The 21,168-nt window shown below is 34.8% G+C and overlaps 1 protein-coding gene across 2 annotated transcripts in view; it reads left to right on the top strand.

The window, feature by feature from the left end:
* The window catches only part of LOC134537404 (uncharacterized), a 103,166-nt gene continuing 81,998 nt past the window's right edge, over positions 1–21,168 (top strand). The window contains exon 1 of one of the 2 annotated variants that reach the window (XM_063377795.1): positions 1–118. The gene's annotated coding sequence lies outside the window, so the exon portion shown is untranslated. Of the gene's footprint in view, positions 170–21,168 lie in introns of both variants that reach the window. The other variant, XM_063377786.1, reaches the window with a different exon arrangement.

Raw genomic sequence — 21,168 nt, 5'->3', positions numbered from 1 at the left:
GAGCGCAGCGCGGCCGAGGAGACGGCCGGCACTCGGGCCCGGCTGTAGCGCTCCGTCCGGCAGCCAGGCTTCCTGCGCTCTGGGGCACGGTCTCCCCGTCTCCCTGTCATATCTCCAGGTACGTCATGTCTTCAAGAACGTCCTCTCTTTGAGCGTATCATGACTTAAGGTAGGTACGTCTTATCTTCGGGTATATTCTATCTTTAGGTATGCCATGTTTACAAGTACGTTTTCTCTTTGAGTTTATAAATAGAGCCAAGATACATATATGGTTTTAAGCGAAATCACGAATGTTTACGCGAAATACACCCAAAACCGCGAAATAACACTCCAATATCGCATTAAATTGTAACTACCAACCATCAGTCCGTAAGTACCCGTTAGTAGAAAGATGGTCGTTATCCCACTGTGTGGTTAATGCATTAAAAATTACAAACTATCACAAACACGATTATTTCACGCACCTAAAAGCAGTAGCGGCCGGTGATGTTAAATTATGGGTGTTCACACACTCATACATACACACATGCTAACACATATGCACTCATAAAGAAAAAAAAAGACCTCCTACCTTACTGCGTTCTTGAAGCCTGTTTTGGTGTCAGATTATCTGTGTTGGTGCGGCACCGTAGCAGTTACTGCTTATCTTGGAGTCGTGAAAGATATATTTCGTTTATTACACAAACTCATGTCTGTAATTGTAGCCCGAATTAACACAACGAAGCTTATTGAGCAGACTAATTTTTTTTTTTTTTTAAGATTTTAAATTGTAATTCAAATGGTAGATCGCTGATCAAGCCTCACATAAATAATAAAAAATTATGTTTGATGTTCTTGATTTTTCAAATTTGTGGCTGGGCTTAAGCTTATCAAAGTGTTGCGCCTGAAAGCAATGTGAAGCTAAAAAATATGATTTTACAAACTTTAATGCTACAAAGGTATTGCACCATTATTTCTTTGTAAAAAAAAATCCATTCTTCTGGTTTTCAGCTGAGCAAACTTGTTGATGACTCTATGATTAAAATCATGCATGCTATTTATTAGTCTTTTTTTCTATTGACAACATTGCTAAAGCAGTAAGTCTTTCTTCTGACATAGTGTTCCTAAATTTTTAATTGTTAACTTTTCCTTGTAGTAAGTTTTCTGTTCGCTAAAATTGTTTGTACGGAATTCATTATGGCGATTTTTAAAAATTGTACATGTTTGCTATACGCGCCAAATAACGCAGTCACATTTTCACAGTTAAAGTCTTACAACAAAGGGAAACTTAATAACATACCTCAGAAAAATGTTGTCCTGCGTAAGGCACAGAAAAATATTTTACAAACGCACAGTCCCACTAATTATTTAAAAATATTTACGCTCGCATTGAACCACACGCAAATACTTGTTTCTACTGGACGTAAAAAACTGAAAACGGAAAGTTTGTAGAGCTGTAGCAAACCGTATGTATTCGTTACTGAGTAATGGGTGCGGCATCTAGTAACGAGTAACGAAACGTTACACACGAATGCATTTCGTTACTCGCATCTTTCGTATGTTTCACGCATGCGCGCGTGTATTCGTTACAAAGAACGATGTTTGTTTATTAATAAAAGTACAATTTGGAAACTCGTCGTCCAAGTTTTTTACTGTTTATTAAAGATATTGTGTGTGTAGACAAAGTTTTAGATTCGAACAGAAACAACGTAAGAAAGTATTTTTTACAAATTATAAATATGTATGTTTTTGTTTTTTATAATCGCGTATTTTCACGTTTTATGTTCTTATCTTAAAAGATATATTATAATAAAGCCGCTCTAATGAGAGTTAATTGTTTCTTGGTTAACAAAAGCTGTTAATTATCAAATATTTTTAATTGTTTATATTCGATTTATTTTTATTTACGCGACGTCATACTGTACGCGTACGAAATACGACTCGATTCGATGCTGTTACATAACATAGCATGTGCCATGTCATGCGGTATCAGAAGTAACGAGTAACGATACGAAAATAACGAGTACTAATTGTTATAGTAATGAATACATACGGGTACACATTTTTTCGTTACTTTTACACCTCTAAAAGTTTGTTTGGTTAGGGGTGATAGTATTGGAGTGGACAATACTGTCATCTACCGGGCTGATTCATAAGTTATGACTTACTTCTCTGATCAGTGCTGCTGTGCGTGCTCAAATTTGGAACTACATCAGGACACCAGGACAATCACGAGCACACCAGAGTCGTGCACTCGTCCAATGATAAATGTCCCGTAGGAGGTGACGTAATTCCTTCGTGCGCATGCGCAAAAGGACCGAGGCAGGCATGCAGGCAGCGCGTTTCGTGCACAGATCCATTGTGAACATTACAGCGTTGCCGTATCGCCGCAATCGAAAAAATGAAAACAGATGTCCGTGACAGATGCAAACAAAGCGACGAGTGTAACTCAGGTAGCTGCCACTGGTAAAAGTAGATAAAAAGGAACTTTTAACTCTACAAAATAAATAAATGTTCTGTAGAAAACTGGGTGTGCACGTGCACTTGTGCTCTTTAATACCGGCCGCTACTGCCTAAAAGACCCGTGGTTGGAGATAGGGTCTGTTTACTTTATTTTGTTAACAGGCATCTCTTCCAGGGGGGCGCGGAAGTCTGCTATACTGGAAAACTACAATAATGACAGAATTCCGCCTGGCCTCTTCGAAAAAGGTGAAAATGTACAATAACGGAAAACTGCCATCATTTCAAAGGACGAGATGGACTTCTGCCATACTTTCTTATACACTCCATGGAAAGAGTACAGCGGCATTGCTCACGAAGTAGTGAATAAAATACTCGGTAGATAGCGCTGTCAACCCTCTAGCTGTTTCTCAGGTTAACTTTAAAGCCTAAAGATTCTGACTGTCATAGTTGCAATCACAAATCACCGCATTGATTGCGCACTAGTATAAACAAATGCTTCCTAAAATGTGTTATAGGGCGCAGCACATTATTATTTCGACGATTTGTAAAACTGTCATAACTTAAAGGACAAAGGGGAACTCTGCCAAAATTTCTTATGCATTCTACGGAGAGGAAAACGCCATTACTCGTAAAATTGCCATGTAACTGGCTTCATAGAATTTACATTTTTCCACACTGGAGTAATTAAAATAATTGTAGATCATTAGGTATTTAATGAGTGCAAATCCAACATAAAAATTCAAGGGTTTTCTTATGTAATTGTTTCATTATTAGGGAGATAGAACACAAAAAATTAGATACTAAGGTTTTTAATATCCATATTAAATTATTTAAAACAACAAAATGTATTTTTAAGATGCTGAAATGCGAAGAAAATATTTTTATGTAGTGTAGAAAGCACAGGTCAAGCAGCACAGGCGCTCTAGGGGAGACATTGGCTCGTACATCGAATGTTGGTGGGCTTTGCACAGGCTTGAAGTCTTTCAAATATAAACTCTTCTAAAATGTGTTTTTTATATTAGGAAATAAAATTATTACTATGCATAGCATATTTATCTACTTCATTAAAACTGTCAGATCAAAAATTGAAATTCAGTTTTTTGTGCCTTAAAGCACCTTTAAACGAATTAACACACATAAAATAACAACAAAAACACATTAACACAATACATACACTGATACACATCAATAACTTTGCGACAAAACACGAAACAACACAACACACAGATAGATAAAGATTGATAAAGTTCATGTTAATTAATTGGTTACTTTGGTTTTCACAAAAATCTTAAACAGAAACTAAAATGGTGTATACAAAATAAATATGTAGATTACAAAAGCTTAAAATAACTTTTTGCTTAAGTTTTTTGCCAATGAATGTTTCCAGATTATTCAAAAAGAGTTATCAATTTTTACACATTTTATAGTTACTAATGATTTTAAAAATGTCACTAATGCTGTAATTGCAAGTTTTAATTCTTAATTCAAACTGAGATATTATGCCTGAACCAACAAAAATGTTAATAAAATGTAATTAATAAAAAGTGCATCACTGATTGAACGTCTAATAAATAGAAAATGCAAGTAGTTTATTTAGGAATGTAGTATATTCAAAAGAATTTAAATGCCTGAAATTTTAAAATATTAATTCAAGAACTTTTTTCTGCATACTTTCAATTATATTCTAATTACAATGAGTTGATGCAGAGAAAGTTATAAATTTAATAAGACCTGAAGACCTTAATGTGTTGCTAATAGTATTATCTACATGTTGGTGGTAAAAAAAGCTTGGCATCCAATATAACTAAAAGGTCTTAAAAGAGTACATCACGTTTTATGTCATTACTTACTATGTGATAATTCTGATTAATTGAATTAATTTTACTAAAGCTTATACAATAAATGCTATCTTAATTCAGAGACGTTTGTTAACTTGAAAATCAGATCTGGACAGCTGAAATATCTTGCTGAATAGTTTCACAAACATATTTCCAAATTATATGTTTTTTATCAGCATATTTTCTTGATAAATTCTAATTACAGTTGGAATATCATTTATTAAATATTAAAGAGTAGTTGAGATAAACTACTACTTTGCGGAACACCTAATACCATGAAATTACATTTGCAAATTTGACTGGAAAGCGTCTATTCGTAAGATAATAAAAACACGCATATATATACATATAAGCATATATATATACACCACTTATGGCTTGACAATGCTTAAAATTGATAATTTTTTAAATCATAAGATTGTCTTGGAAAGTATCAAAGGCTTTGCTCATGTTGAAAAAATTGAATATTTTATTTATAACTGGATATTATACTGTTACACACACACACATATATAATACGCATGTTTGTTAAAGACGATCTTTCTGATTGAAAGCGATGTAGTTTTTCAGAAAAAAATATTTTTAGGAATAAAATTCATGTGCCTAGAAATATTTTTTCCTTGAAAACTTCTAAAATATTACATAACATAGGTATTGGTCATAGTTTGTGACTAAAATTTAACTGTCAATAACACTTCAAGAAAATATATACAGATAAATGGTTGAACACACAACATCGGTATACAACCGGAATGTCGTAGAAAAATTATGGATCAGCCTACGATTGCCTAAATCCAAGTCCAAAATATTAGAAACTTAAATAAATACATACAAACTAAAAATATTAATGAAAACAAGGCACATCTTAGATTAAAATAAAAAACTGAACTAATGTATTAAGCACAGCCTTTTCTCTAAAGAAAAGGCCTCAGCTGCTGCCACCCAGTGAGAAAGGAATAAAAATATTGCTGCCACACCTGGGTGGCATTTTCAGTGTGCTGGCATTGAATATATATATATATATATATATATATATATATATATATATATATATATATAAAGATAGAAGGGGGGGGGGTGGACAATCTATTTTATGAAACACTATAAAATATACATATTGTAAATACATATTTTAATTATTCCATATTTTCAAGCAGCTCAGTGTGGTAATTAATTTTAAATAACTTAAAATATGAAACCCCATATCAATTGGTGAAAAGGCAAAGTGCGTGTCTGTAAGCAAAGCAAACGGTATTTTAATTTTTAATATTATAGTTTTCATGTCTGTAAATAAATATAAATAACAAATATATGTAAGCTATTTATATAACGATTTGTGTTTAACTAACTTAAGAACAAGTTATGATGCAAACAAAATATATAATTTAAAAATTATATATAACTGTAATCGAAAAGCTTTATTAGTTTTATAGAAATGAAAGTGGTATAGTACGAAAAAGGCCTGGGTTAAATTTCACAGTTGGCCTCCCTGTGTTTGTGATGTCAGTTCCCTTTCAGCAAAATAATGTTATTATTTGCCAAAATATTTACAGAAATAAAAAATTCTCGAATGTTGAAGTTGATTTTTTTTACATCAATTGGCCTAGCTTGAATGAGCAAGAAACATAAATTTTTCACTACGTTCGAGCAATGTAGCCTGCTGCTATGTTTGCATGTCTTCTGTGTTCCACGGTAATCCGTCAGCGGGTTCCAGCTCAAGGTCGTGTCTTTTGTGAAGGTTGTTAACGAAGGGGAATGGAATCTCATGCGTCACAGCGGAACGGGGTGGTAGATGTCTAAGGGAGGGAGGGGGACTGCATTGTTTCCTTTCTGAATGGTATTCATTCTGAGTTTTAGGAGATTACCTTTAAAAAACTATAAAAACTAGGTACACCACATTAAAACCTACTACCTCGTATCAGTTTCTATTCGTAGCGATAGACATCTTTTGAAATTTCACACTAGACCGCTTAGTGCATAAGAACACTTGGTAATTAACTAAGAACCTCTATAATAATAGGTACTGTTACTGAAGAAAGGTGAGCGAATAATGAAGTGCTTTATCACCGTAAAATCGCATTACATTTATGAAATTTTATGCTTGGGAACAAATATATACAGTTTAAAGTTTTGCAAATAATAATTATTATCCAAATAATTTTTTTCCGTGCTCTGTCACGAATACAATAATTACATACAACGTATGATTCTTCCTGTAGTCTCTGAAGTGACAGACCTAACAGAGACAGGAATTTTAACATATCGTGGAATGAATCCGCGAATTTGTTTTGGCCTCTACCTATTAGTTTTAGGAGCACTGTATCACCTCGATGCGGTTTTTTTTAATTGTCAAGCTCGTGTATTATTATTTTTATATCCTCTAGTTAAAACGTTAATCAAGTTATTGAAGTGTTACTTTAACGTTTACAATTGATTCTACATTTTAAGATTATTCACAATAATTTATGTTTAACTCCTCTTATATGCTTCTGAAAAAAATATTAGAAAATAATTATGATTGCTATATTTTGGAGGAAGTAAACGCCAAACTAAGGGACTTTAAATAGGGGCTCAGGATTATTTATATAATTTATTTAAAGCCAAAATAAGACATTTGAAATAAGGTGTTAAATCATCTGGTTTTAATTTTTTTAAGAAATTTTCCGAGAGCAGGTTATTATCCTGTAACAAATATTGAATTGGTTGTGGTGACTCAGGAAAGTAAAAAAAAAAACCTTGTTAGCATTTGCTTTGCATTTATTGCATACTTTTTCCCGTTCATCAATCTGATATTTATGTGTTAAAAATAATTAAAAAATTATAATGAAAGGAAAGTCTCTTGGGTGTAACTTTATTCTTACCTTAAGTAAGTGGTTTTTATATTGTGTATTTGTTTACTGTATTGTTTGTATACAGTTTAGTGTAAGTTTATTTATAGTAAGCATAACCATTATATTTTATATGGTTGTGATCATATGACGTATTTTTTTATTAGTTGTATATCTTTTGCACTGAATAAATTTATATGCTTATCTTGTGTAAAAAATAATAATGTGCTGAGCTAAGTATAAAAAGTAATTATAACAATTGTTTTCTATAATTCTCAAAATTTTTGTGTTAAATTTTTTTTTTAACCTGTAACCCGACTACGGAAAAAAACACTAAAAGTTAAGAAACAATGTAGGTGCTGATTGATATCATCGTCTTATTGAGTAAAACAAGTCATTTGATATGTTAGATATTCCTATTTATTTAGTTCTATTGAAAAAGTCTGTCGCTTCCACATTAATATTATAATTCAATTCAAATGCTGTAGTCGTGCGTTGTCTACTACAAAAAGCAGGCATTTAAATTTGATACACAAGCAAGAATTTTAGTTTGATATACAAGTATGGTAAATTAAATTATAATGTTATTATATCAAACTGATAGAAGATTTTAATTATAAAAGATTTTTCTTACTTAATAAGACTATAACAGTAATAAACACCTAACTTGTTTCTTATTTTGGTGTTTTTCCCGTAGTCGGGTTACAGTTTTGAAAAAAAAAATCTGTAGTTGACAATGCAGGACTACGGCATTTAAATTGAATTATAATGTTATTAATGTGGAAGTGACAGAGGATTTCAATAGAACTAAATAAATAGGAGTATCTAACATATCATATGACTAGTTTTGCTCAATAAGACGATGTTATCAAACAGCACATACCTTGTTTCTTACCTTTTAGTGATTTTTTCCGTAGTCGGGTTACAGTTTTTTAAACATTTTTTATTATAATATTTTCCGTTTTAACCTGCGATGCGACAACAAAAATACGAGTGATATAATAGCTTGAGTAATACATATTTAATAATTAAAACATTATAGACCAGGACATTCATGATACAACAATTGCTCAGTACAGGGAATAGGATAAAGTAAACCGCCTTCTTTATCCGCGCGTACCGGCAACGCTGCGAGATACAGCATAGGCGTAGTTAATATGAGTATGTGTGAAATGTAAGCTTAGTAGTAAAGGTGAAAGTTTGTAAGAAAATGTGAGGAAGAGAGGGAGATGTGTGAGTGTGTGTAGTGTAGATAAGATGTATGTAAACTTGCTGCACATAATTTGAAAAAATAAAAATATTTTATTCTACTATATATTAACAGATGAATATACATTAAAAAAATAGATACAAGAAGATAACTGGGTATCAACTTATTATTGAGTAGATTCAATACTTCTCAGCTGAATCATGAGGTTTGTATAAAAGTTTCCTTGGGTCGAGATCGCTAATAAAAAACCCTCCAATGTTTTTACCCTACTTAATGCAACGTAAACTTGGCCCTTTGCAAAAATACATTTTCCAACGTCATAATAAAGAAAGGAATGAAATAGGTTAAAATAGAGTTTTACAAGCTCTAATTGACTCCTCCTACTGTTGATGTCGGTTAAAATTTAGCTTATGTTACCCTGGCTATAATGACGAATCGATTTACACCTTATTCATCAAAATCGGATGAATAGTTTAGGCGCTACGGAGGAACATACATAAATACAAACAAACATACATACCTACATAAACTGATAAAATCATAACCCTTCCTTTTGACTTCGCCGTAGTCGATTAAAAAACAGATATTTTGAAAACCACAACGATGATAGCGCAGACAAACACAGTATATGATTCCTAAGAGAACAGTTGCGACGTTTCGGGAAGGAGATCTATTCCCTTCTTAAGGCTGTTGGATGGTCGGGCGCTGGCATCTTGCCAGTATAGGAAAATCAATGTTAACTAAAATACGTTTTATGTATGCACTAAATAAGATAAAAAGGTGAAATTAAAACCAAAATTCAGATAATGCAGGTATACGCTTGCAATAACATCCACTTTTTTAATAACATTTGCACATATTTTTTAAATGACTTGTTCATTTTTCAATACTCTATTGTAAACAGGCTGCCCGTTTTATATATAAAATGAATATTAAGGCATATTCTGCAAATTATTTAAAAGTTTCAGACCGCATGTCTCTATCTGTAATAGGAAAGCTATAATATTATATTTGTTGTATTGAAATAATTTGGCAGGGGCAAATATCTCAGATGAGCGATGGCTAGCTGGGTGAGGGGGGCAGGAAGGGAGGCAAGCTGTCAGGTAGTCCTGCCTTGTTGCCTGGAATGGGGGGGGAGGGGGTACTAATGCCTTCCTGGAGCTGTTTACAGTTTGTAGGTCGTGACTCACCACGGCATCGAAACTCTGGGGAGCGATGGAAAAGTACCATACTGGAAAAGTACCATACTGGTATGGTACTTTTCCGTATGGCACAATTCCGCCTCTCTTCTTCGAAAAAGACGGAAAAGTACCATACTGGAAAAGTACCATACTTCAAAAAGGACGAGGCGGAATTGTGCCATATTTTTTTACACACTCCATGGAATGACTACAACGCCTCTTTTCTCAGAATAGTGTGGAGAATTCGTCTGTAGACAGCGCTGTCAACTCCAACAGTTTCTTAGGTTAACTCAAATGATGCCAGATAGCAGCACGTGTCCTTTTTAAAGTATGGCACTTTTCCGGTATGGTACTTTTCCGTCTGTTTCGAAGAGGCGAGGCGGAATTGTGCCATACGGAAAACTACCATATTTTACTACAAGATTCAAAAACATTTGTGGCAGCTATAAATTATATATTTAAGTATGGTACTTTTCCAGTATGGTACTTTTCCGTCTGTTTCGAAGAGGCGAGGCGGAATTGTGCCATACGGAAAACTACCATATTTTACTACAATATTCAAAAACATTCGTGGCAGCTGTAAATTATATATTTAAGTATGGTACTTTTCCAGTATGGTACTTTCCCGTCTGTTTCGAAGAGGTCAGGCGGAATAGAGCCATACGGAAAACTACCATATTTTACTACTAGATTCAATAACATTCGTGCCATAGATAAATTAGATTTTAAAGTATGGCACCTTTCCGGTGTGGTACTTTTCCGCCTGTTTCGAAGAGGCGAGGCGGAATTGTGTCATACGGAAAACTACCATATTTTAATACTAGATTCAATAACTTTCGTGCCAGCGATAAATGAGATTTAAGTTTACAACATTTTCTAATGATTTCAACTATTAACTTTTTTTAAAAATACAATAAACCAATAATAACTAAAGTTAACAAAAGCCATGTTTCAGTGTTCCTTAAATACAATACCTCCTTAGACATACTACCTTCTTAAAATATTAATACTCCCGAAAAAAATCCATTTTAAATAACTCACTGTAATCAAACAATTTATTAGGCCAATCTCACAACTCAAGCAGCGATTGCTGTATGCTTTCTTAACAAAACGCACTATCCAATTTTTCTATATGGGATGACAGATTGTTAGAATAGGCTTATGTGTTTGGCAACAATATTGTGCATCGAAAACTTGCATTAACCCGCGAGGGATCGGTTATAATTTACACTTATTTTTCAAAATTCTGTTATTTATTTTAATGAAAAATTATAAACCAATATTAATTAATGTATTTCATAAACAAAATATGTTTGCAAACATGCTTCAGGTAGATGCTATAAAAGTTAAATTATTTTAATATAATAATATTTAATATAGGAATTAAATAATTGTTATAAGTTTTAGAGTGCTATTGTTGATACTCAAAATTTGATAATGATTGTATTTTATAAATAATAGTTAGGTAATGTATTGTGGATCATTGTTCTTATTTATGTGGTCACCGTAAATTGATAACTTTGTACTATATAAATAAAATATAGCATAGCCTACCATTGGCATGAGTTAAATTCTGAGTAAATCTTCATTTTATATTATTAAATAAAGTCTTTATGAAATAAATGTAGTTAATATTAATTATCTGAAAGAATTTTAAATACTTTCAGAACTCTTGTAACGCTTATTGATACATACAAATAAAAATCCAAAGGTCTTAAAGAGTTTTATATATTGAAACTCGAAACCATAATCGTGGATGCAAGCATACCTACAAAGGTATAGTTTATGGGTCGTTTGGTGTTTGTTTTAGATTTTTTCCTCCGAAATATTTTGTTGTTACTTACTAAATTCCTATATTACGTCAGCCAGTAAGCAATAAGTTTGTACTGGCACCGCAAATCCCAGATATTTCCAAGACATGGAAATCAGCTGTTGCAGCTTTTAAATTTAAGTTCTTAGATTTTTTGAACATACTTTTTAAAGATTAATGTTGATATTGTCTTTACAAAAAAAAAGCCTACAGATATCTGTTATTTGTTTGAGATGAGAGATGGTGAATGTGTAGTGAGATCATTTGTTTCTTTTATGGCAAAACAGTGTCCTCTCGTACATAAACCTGATATCAGCACGTATCATTCTGACAGTTGTAGTTTAAAACATTGAATAATATTTGTTTATGTATTAAAAATACATTTTCAAACATGTCAAATAAAGAAGGTGTTAATTCGTTCAATAATTCTAATAATCATTTTCTTGCTACATCGAATTAAATTTTATTGTTATTGCTTTAAATTTGATTAACTGTTAAACGATAATAATTACTTTCAAATAAATGTGTGAATTTCAATATAAAAATGCTACTGTGAATCGTTGTATGGTCTTAAGTAATGAAATGTTTATCACATAGTTCGAATACTCGAAAGACACAAAGACCTATATGTCGTTCATACATGTTTGTTCATATCTGTCGTACTTCCAGGAAAGATTTCTTTTAAAGCCAGTTGCCGAGAAATATTTTGTAAATTTACAAGAAGATTATTATAAATATGTACTACAACATATTATTATAGTAATTTTTTATTTTCGGAAATAATAGTGAATATTTAATGTCGCGTTATTTGGTTTAGAATGACTTTTGTACAAGCATAATTTTTTATACCACGGAAAACGTAATAGAGTACCTACTTTAAAATAAATGATGAATTATTGTCGCGGGCCATTCGGAGCTGGCGCTGCGCTGGGAGCCGAAGGGTGTCGACGGGGATCAATGAGCAGGCTAGTTTTCAAGAATTGGAATGGCTATTGTGAGAGCGACATTGTTGAGGGTCGGGCCTCTCTCCTCCCCTTGTACCCCCGCCAGTAACGTGGGCTTGCCATAAGGTACCAGTTTACAAATATCTGTGATTTTAAATGAATATTTCAGTTACATTAGAAAAATATCGCGTGTAACTCACTCTTACACGTGATAGAAAAGAAATTTTTTTGGCAATTCTAACCTCGATAAATAAGTATAGAAGATAATTATCTAAAATAATCACACAATTAAATGTTATATTTAGATTTTCATGACCCCAACTACAGCATTAAAAATTATATTTATAATTTCTAGGCCTTTTAAAATGTACATCTTCTATAAATTTTATCCTTAACCACATTTAACATGTTTTCTTATTACTACTTGGCAAAATCATTTATACAGTGTATCAACTAAATAACACAGCGCACATTTTATTTAATTTCATTTATTTTTAAAGTATTTAATAATTCTAACATTTAGGCATTTATTACAAATGTTATTAAAGTAGGAACAATAAACATGAATTAAAATATTATGACTTATTTAAAAATAGCCCATTTACAAATAAACTTAAACATCTGTCACAGTACAAATACTCAGATCATAAGTTGTTTAGTTAATATCAACACTAAGATTAAATTAGTCGTTAATTTAATATTAAAACCTTACATTATAAACATATTGCTACAAAGTAAAAAAAAAGTATGTCACACACTACTTTCGTTTAAACATTTTTTTAAATATATATTTCCTCGTTCGTGGGGTCATAATTATAATGTGGTGTATGATTTAGTAATATATTTGGTGACAGATAATTGACTTTTAAAAGACGGGTTCCTACTGTCGCTTCCTTAGAAAAGGTTAGGAAGCAAGAATATTATAAATTCAGAACAATGTTTCACACAACCGCTGCATTCAGACTTTAAATAATACTTCCATCGCTCCTGAAGAATTTTCATAAAATATAAAGTGGAATGCCTCAATTTTCCAGTATACAATCCAATTAAAGTTGCATATAGATTACAATCAAGGTAAGCATACACTGAATGAACTCCAAACAAACTACCTGTGACTTTAAAATTTTTTTGATACTTATTTCACATATACGGCATTCAAACCCTTAAAATATTTCTGCACAGTTATATAATAGCCTATGCGAACATGGAAACTATATAAATATTTTTTATAATCTATAAGCCTATGCCAGACTAGATGGCCAGATTAGATAAAACCAGTTGGATTCCAAACCTTAAATTTATTGACCTTATTTTACCTGAAACAGAAACGAAATACCAAAAAAAGGGCTTATCCAATCACAGCCAATTACATCAGACCGTATAGGCTCGAAGACAAACGGAAATTCTGCGCATTCATTTGGTCGCAAGCTAGAATGCAAATATTTATACTTTTTCACAGTGTTAATGATTGAAAGGCAGTTATTTTGGCATGTCCCTCTGCGACCGTGAGCCAATGCAGCATAGATTGGTATTTGAGTTACAAACCTGGCCAAAAATATATATTTTTTTTTGCTTTTCGTATGGAGATGCGTTAATTATCCAAATAAAAGCAATTTCTTTCAACAAACTCGTGAAATTTATACATATGCATACCTGTAGCTGTTTACTCAAGCTTAACCCATATATATGTAGTAACGACTGCGTTGTGGGCCGCGGCCGGCCAGGTGGCTTGAATTGCCGACGTGTTTGACATTTTCCGACAGTCTAGTCCGCCCTCCTCGCCACTTGTCTACGTCCCCCGCAGTGTGGAAACCCAGTTACACAGAGGGCCGGGTTGGCAAGGCCAGCTTCAGAGGAGCCGGCTTTGCTGACTGAAAGCGGCCCAAATTACTGACGCGTCACGAATACCAGTGCGCCCCGACGCTTGTTCTGGGCCATTCGGCAGCGGCACCCCTTCACCCTGGCTCCTTCGTGTCACGTCATTTTTCCAGCAGCATCTCGGTACGTCGACGTCTAAAACCTTCGATAAAGCCAGAAAGGGTGACAGTGGAGGACCGTCCCTATAAAAGGGACGTTTGGCGTCGCGAGAGTCAAGAGTGGTACCGGGGCCTTCTCCCTGGTATAGGGGCGACAGCGTGCGATAGTTTGGAGCAGTGTGCGTTGGCATATTGAGTGCTGGGGCGACCCGGCGACTGGCGACAATCGTGCGATAGTCAGAGGCGTGCGACAGCGGTGGTGCGGAGTCGAGCGAGGGCTGCGGCAGCGGCGCGACGACTTCAGGAGCTAGCAGCGACTACTTGGAGCCGACCTCCCTCTGCGAGTGGGGACTGGGCCGGCGGCGCGGCTGGTGGCGAGAGCTGCAGTGTGTGTGAGTGAACTGCGAGACTCGATAGAGCGGAACAGACTTGTAAATAGTGCGGAGAGCAAAGTGTAAATAGTAAACAATAAAACAGTATTTAAACAATTAATCTATTAATTGGGCTATTCCTCTCGAACCCACTTGGTAGGATCGTAACAATATTATACTGCCTACATACTGGATTGGATATATAACAAAAAAAAAAAAGTCGTAAAATAACTTGAAAGTACATATTTAATAAATAGATAGACACTTGTTAACAAAAGATATAACTTACAACATTTCATCATCATTTTAACTATCATCAAAAGAACCAGCTTGTTTTTTCAAAAAAAAACTCTAAGGGCGGAATTCATAGTGGTGATATAAGCAATACTTGAAAAAAGTACTGCTTATATGCATACTTAAGTATGACATTAAATTCATAGCGAACAAAAAGAGCACTGCTTATTAGGATTACTTCAAGTAATACTTCGCGAAGCACTGCGTCAAATAAGTACTGCTCAATACGAATTCACAGTCATGAAATAAGTTTGCCTTGTTTCGCAAGTATTCATAATCAAATAAGCAATGCTTATTCATTGATATAAGTAATACTTCATGAAGTCGGCTATCTAGGTGACTCAAGTATCGGTACGGATTTGTTTGTTGTAAGGAATATGTTATGTAAGGTATTAATTCCCGTTAATTTTTTGCATATATTAAATTAAAAATGAGAGAGTAAACAAATTCAATTTGGGAAAAGAAAGAAACAAATCGTTGCCGCTTAGTTTTGTAAACAATACATGCTACGTACATAACCTCTTCTGCAGCTAGCGTGATGGATTTTGGTGAGTGGGACGATTTTGAACAACTTGCGGATGATGTTTACGAGGACCATGTCAATGTACGGACACCAAAGCGCTACATACATACGAGATGCATTAAACCCTTTCGATATACACAACGAACTATTATATTCGCGTGCGATGTTAATCCACGCCGCATTCTTCGCTTATGTACTCATCGCATCCGTGGTTTTATTTTCAACTACTGCTTTGTATTTTAACCAACTGCTTAAACAAAATTCTTTCCGAATCAGTATAATGTTTTCCTCTCTTTTCTTTTTTCACTAGCCATCACGTGGTTGTATAAGCTTATAGATCACAGACACAGCATGGCCAACATAATTTTACAACACAAACATTCAAAACATATTAATGTAGTTGTAAATTCGTTTTTAATACATGTTCATATTTATGTTATTAAAGTTCATTATCAAATAAAGTATAAATATCATCTTACGTATTAATTTCATTATTTTAATCGCATATATGGTTTGAAACGTGGGCATTTTTATTTTCAAACAGGTAAACTATGTATTTACAGCGGTATATTTGCTTGCGTTACGTTGAAACAAAATTCGTCCTTTACTTTTTGAGATACTTCATGAAGTACAGCATGGCCAATATAAGTAGTGCTTGTTCAAATATTACTTCGTCAAGTATAGGTTTATGAATTCCTTGCTGGAATAAGTACTACTTGAAGAATAAACACTACTTTATAAAGTATTACTTATTCGCCAAACAAGCCTTCGACTATGAATCCCGCCCTAAGACTTTCTTTGATACTGTCTGCCTTTTTCTATTTAAGTTAGATTTCATGCCAGTGAAAATGGGTCCGAAGGTAACGCGAGAGATTTAAAATATCCTCATTACAGTCCAACCTGAAAATGTTCTGGAGAAGCTTTCTCTGTACTGAATAAAACGTTTATTTCTCGCTTCCGCTGCTTATTCCGACAACTGACTATTCGGAAATAAAGCATGCAATGTGATCTTCGGAACATGAGTTAATATACTGTGGACTTTTGATGACATAGGTTGCTAGGCACACAATTCTACATAATGATATGCAATATTTATGGTGTACATACCAAAATTTTCGACACTTAAATAAAAACCCAAAGATATCACTTTCAATATTATTTAAAATCGGAGAATATCTTCAAGAGTAGTATACAAATGGGCATACTGGCACACGGGTTCTGGGTGTGGTGCCGGTGCCGGTGTCCGCCATATTGGATTGTGACGTCACGGCGGTCATCTTGGAGGAGTGTAACGGGACATAGCGTAACGGGACAAGCTTGACCTTGACCTTTGACCCTCAAAATTTGCCAAAATTGGGCAAAAATTGCCCAAAATTCCTCAAAAATCGCCAAAATTTCCATTGCTGTGGAAAAAAATTCCGCCAAAAAATCTAAAAAAAATTCCTCAATTCAAAAATTAGGATTTCGAAAATCCTCAAAAGTCATTTTGTCTTAGAAAGAACCCAAATTCCTAAAAGAGGCTTAAGCATCCTTGTTTACAGCCTCCGATAAGCCTCTTACGTCATCTAGGATTATGACTGCCATCTTGGATTATGTCGTCACCGTTGCAGTTTCCGTTACGTCCGCCATCTTTAACTTTTTTATTTATTATCCGATTTTAATGAAATTTTTTTTAAAAATTATAAAAAAATTCAAATAATAAAATTTTAATAAAAAACATTTAAAAAATAAACTTTTACGACACGGAGTTCGGAGTCCTCGGTTCGAACCGAGTGAGGGCAAAAAAAAATGGCGACCGATCCTTCCCTCACAGTGACTGCTGGCATACTGACTCCCACCACTTTTTTTTCATAGCATATATATATCATCCGTCAGTATGACGTCATGTACGCCATCTTGAAATTTGGTCGCCATCTTGAAAATCTTTATTTATTATCCGATTTTAATGAAAAAAATTCCAAAATTCATCAAAAAATTAACGTATTTGAATTCTGTTTGATTATATCGATGTACGTCCTTGGTTCGATTCCCGGCGAGAGTAAACGGTCGTTCCTTCCTCCATGAAAGCTACCTAGACTGATCTACCACCACCAGTACCAAGGTATATATCATCAACTGGTATGACATCATGTCCGCCATATTGTCTTCATCCGCTGGAGACCACCATCTTGTTTTCGTCTGCTAGAGTGTGCCGATACCATGTAGTATAATTATCTGGTCACTATACTTGTGTCCTCAACTGTTGACATTGAACATTGACCTTGAACTTTGACCTTGACCTTGAAATTTGACCTTGACCTTGAAATTTGACCTTGACCTTGAAATTTGACCTTGACCTTGAACTTTGACCTTGACCTTGAACTTTGACCATGACCTTGAAACTTGGCCTTGACCTTGAAAATTGACTTTGTCCTGGAAATTTGACTTTGTCCTTGTCGACCATCATAGATCCGACATTTTATGTTCAGTACATGCAACCAGATGATACCACCTGCTGGAGTACACCATCTTGTGTGTCTACTTGTATTATAGAGTACATTTCCATCTGGATAATTTTATTCTAACCCGCTACAGTGCAGTAATCATTTATTACCGATGTGCCCCCGCCATCTTCAAATTCGACCGCCATCTTGAAATCATGTAATAATTTAGCTAGAAAAGCGGGAAAAAATCCAAAATTCATTAAATAAATCACTCATTAACTTACATATTGATTCGATGGACTCCCGTCTTTGGTTCGATACCCGATCGATGCAATAATGTTTAATTTTATGTAAAAAATAATTGCCATAAACCATGTTCAAAATTCATTAAATAAATTTGTAATCTATATACTGATTGATTAGATCGACTAAGGTCCTTGACACGATCCTGGACGAAGCTAAAATAAATTTAATTAAAATACCAGAAAAGTGTAAGGTTCGAGGAATAAAACACCTAAAAGTCTTTTACAAACATAATATTTATTACACAATTTCTATCCTACTACAGAATCACTTGCGAAAGCCAGCAATCTTATAAACATTTAGCCCTGCATAGACGTACAACGACTACTTCTTAGCTCCAAATGGCTCCAAATGCTCCAAACGGCCTCCAAATGGCTCCAAATGCTCCAACAGCCTCCAAATGCTTAACACAGTTCCAAATGGCTCCAAATGCTCCAAACGGCCCTTCAAATGCTTGACAGCTCCAAATGTTTCCAGCAGCTCCAAATGCTCCAAATGCTTCAAAAGGCTCCAAATGCTCCAAATGCTCCAAACGGCCTCCAAATGGCTCCAACAGCTCCAACAGCCTCCAAATGCTTGACAGCTCCAAATGCTTCAAAAGGCTCCAAATGCTCCAAATGACTCCAAAAGGCTCCAAATGCTCCAACAGCCTCCAATGCATAACACAGCTCCAAATGGCTCCAAATGTTCCAAACGGCCTCCAAATGGCTCCAACAGCCTCCAAATGCTTAACACAGCTCTAAATGGCTCCAAATGCTCCAAACGGCCTCCAAATGCTTGACAGCTCCAAATGTCTCCAGCAGCTCCAAATGCTCCAACAGCTCCAAAAAAGGCTCCAAATGCTCCAACAGCCTCCAAATGCTTAACACAGCTCCAAATGGCTCCAAATGCTTGACAGCTCCAAATGCATAAAACAGATCCAAATGGCTCCAAATGCTCCAAACGGCCTCCAAATGCTTGACAGCTCCAAATGTCTCCAGCAGCTCCAAATGCTCCAACAGCTCCAAAAAAAGGCTCCAAATGCTCCAACAGCCTCCAAATGCTTTACACAGCTCCAAATGGCTCCAAATGCTTGGCAGCTCCAAACGCTTCAAAAGGCTCCAAATGCTCCAAACGGCTCCAGCAGCTCCAAATGCTCCAACAGCTCCAAAAAAAGGCTCCAAATGCTCCAACAGCCTCCAAATGCTTTACACAGCTCCAAATGGCTCCAAATGCTTGGCAGCTCCAAATGCTTCAAAAGGCTCCAAATGCTCCAAATGCTCCAAACGGCCTCCAAATGGCTCCAACAGCTCCAACAGGCTCCAAATGCTTGACAGCTCCAAATGCTTCAAAAGGCTCCAATTGCTCCAAGAGCTCTACCTTCAATTGGTTCTAACTGATTCCTATTACTTTTATCGAACTTGGCATGATTACTAACATGTCTTTATCAGTATACATTTTGACTGGCAGTGGTAACGTTTTTTACACCTTTAAGTTATAAGTTTTATTTAGAAATCAGATTTCGATAAATGATAGCTTCCATCTGGAAAGAAAATATATTAATTTATCTTCAAGTTTATACACATACATTTAATTTAATCCATTATTGTATGAAACCAGCTTCCCTCAGTTCTTTGAGTATGAAGGATATTTCTTTAATGTTCGAATAGTTTCCTGCACAAAGCGATCCATGTAGTAGTCGTAGCCTGTTAACCAATATGTTAGGATCTTCCCATGAGGTATAATCAATCTCTTCTGCTGCCTTCATCATCCTTGCATGTTTATAATAAATATTATCTCTGGTGTCTATCGTTTTAACACCAACCACAAGGTCACTTTCGTCATCTTGCCAGTGATTATCACAAGCTTGATCAGGATAATTTATTTTATTACGTCGTTTCCATCGTTTTGGTCTCAAACCACCATCACAGTCTTCGCTCTTGCATGCTTTTGGTGCTTCAGTACAGTACTCAATCATGTCAGCCTCAGATGTGTCACCACAATCTTCAATCATGCCAGCTTCTGATGTGTCACCACAGTCTTCAATCATGTCAGCACCACAAACTTGATCAGGATAATTTATTTTATTACGTCGTTTCCATCGTTTTGGTCTCAGATTGCCATCACAGTCTTCGATCTTGCCTGCTTTAGGTGTTTCAGTACAGTACTCAATCATGTCAGCCTCAGATGTGTCACCACAATCTTCAATCATGCCAGCCTCAGATGATTCATCAAAGTCTTCGACCTTGTAAGCTTCAGGTGGTTCTCCATCTTTCACATTTTCATGGAGACGACTAGATATTGGAGTAAATATATTTTCATTTCTAATGTGGTTACAACTTCCTTCGTTTGTTTTAAATTTTAAATTATTATCTTGATCTAGATCAGTAATTTTAGCATTAGCTTTTTCGCCTTCGTTCCTCTTCCGCGATGTTGTAGCCCAGTCTTCGTTATCTTTATTCATCTTAATTGTACAGGTCTTGTAATGTCTATCCAAGTAATATCTTCTACCAAAGGATTTCTGACACTGACTGCAATGAAATGGTTTTTGACAAGGACCCAAATTACACTCGCTTCTCTCATGTCGTTTAGCATTCTTTCTCAAGGTAAACACCTTGCTACAGTATCTACAGTGATGACGTTTTGATACAGCAACAAATCCCGTTTCAGGATTCATATTAGTTATTGAGACTAATGCCAGATGCAAACTAAGAGTTTTAAATTAGATATATTACTTAAATAGAATTTTTTAATTATTTCATCAGCGAGAATTAATTTATCTCATTCAAAGGTACTTGTTGCAAGTAGTTCTGCTTTTCAACAACAGATGCCGCCACATGTTACTTGCAGGTAAATAATATCTAGTTCTTTTATGCGGGATGCGGGATGCTCACTAACGATCGCAAAAGAAGGATGGCTTCGCTAGACTCCAAGGAGAAGGAAGTTCGTCCATCCTGTTAGTGCTTCTTAGATTTCTCAGAGATTATTTGACTGAGTAATGATATTTTTTTTTTATTTTTAAATTTACACCTGATAAAAATATTAC

Source organism: Bacillus rossius, chromosome 1 (assembly GCF_032445375.1).
Source record: "Bacillus rossius redtenbacheri isolate Brsri chromosome 1, Brsri_v3, whole genome shotgun sequence".
NCBI classification, from domain to species: Eukaryota; Metazoa; Arthropoda; class Insecta; order Phasmatodea; family Bacillidae; genus Bacillus; species Bacillus rossius.
The sequence above is the reverse complement of the archived record's forward strand: the minus strand, read 5'-3'. Positions and strand labels throughout refer to the sequence as shown.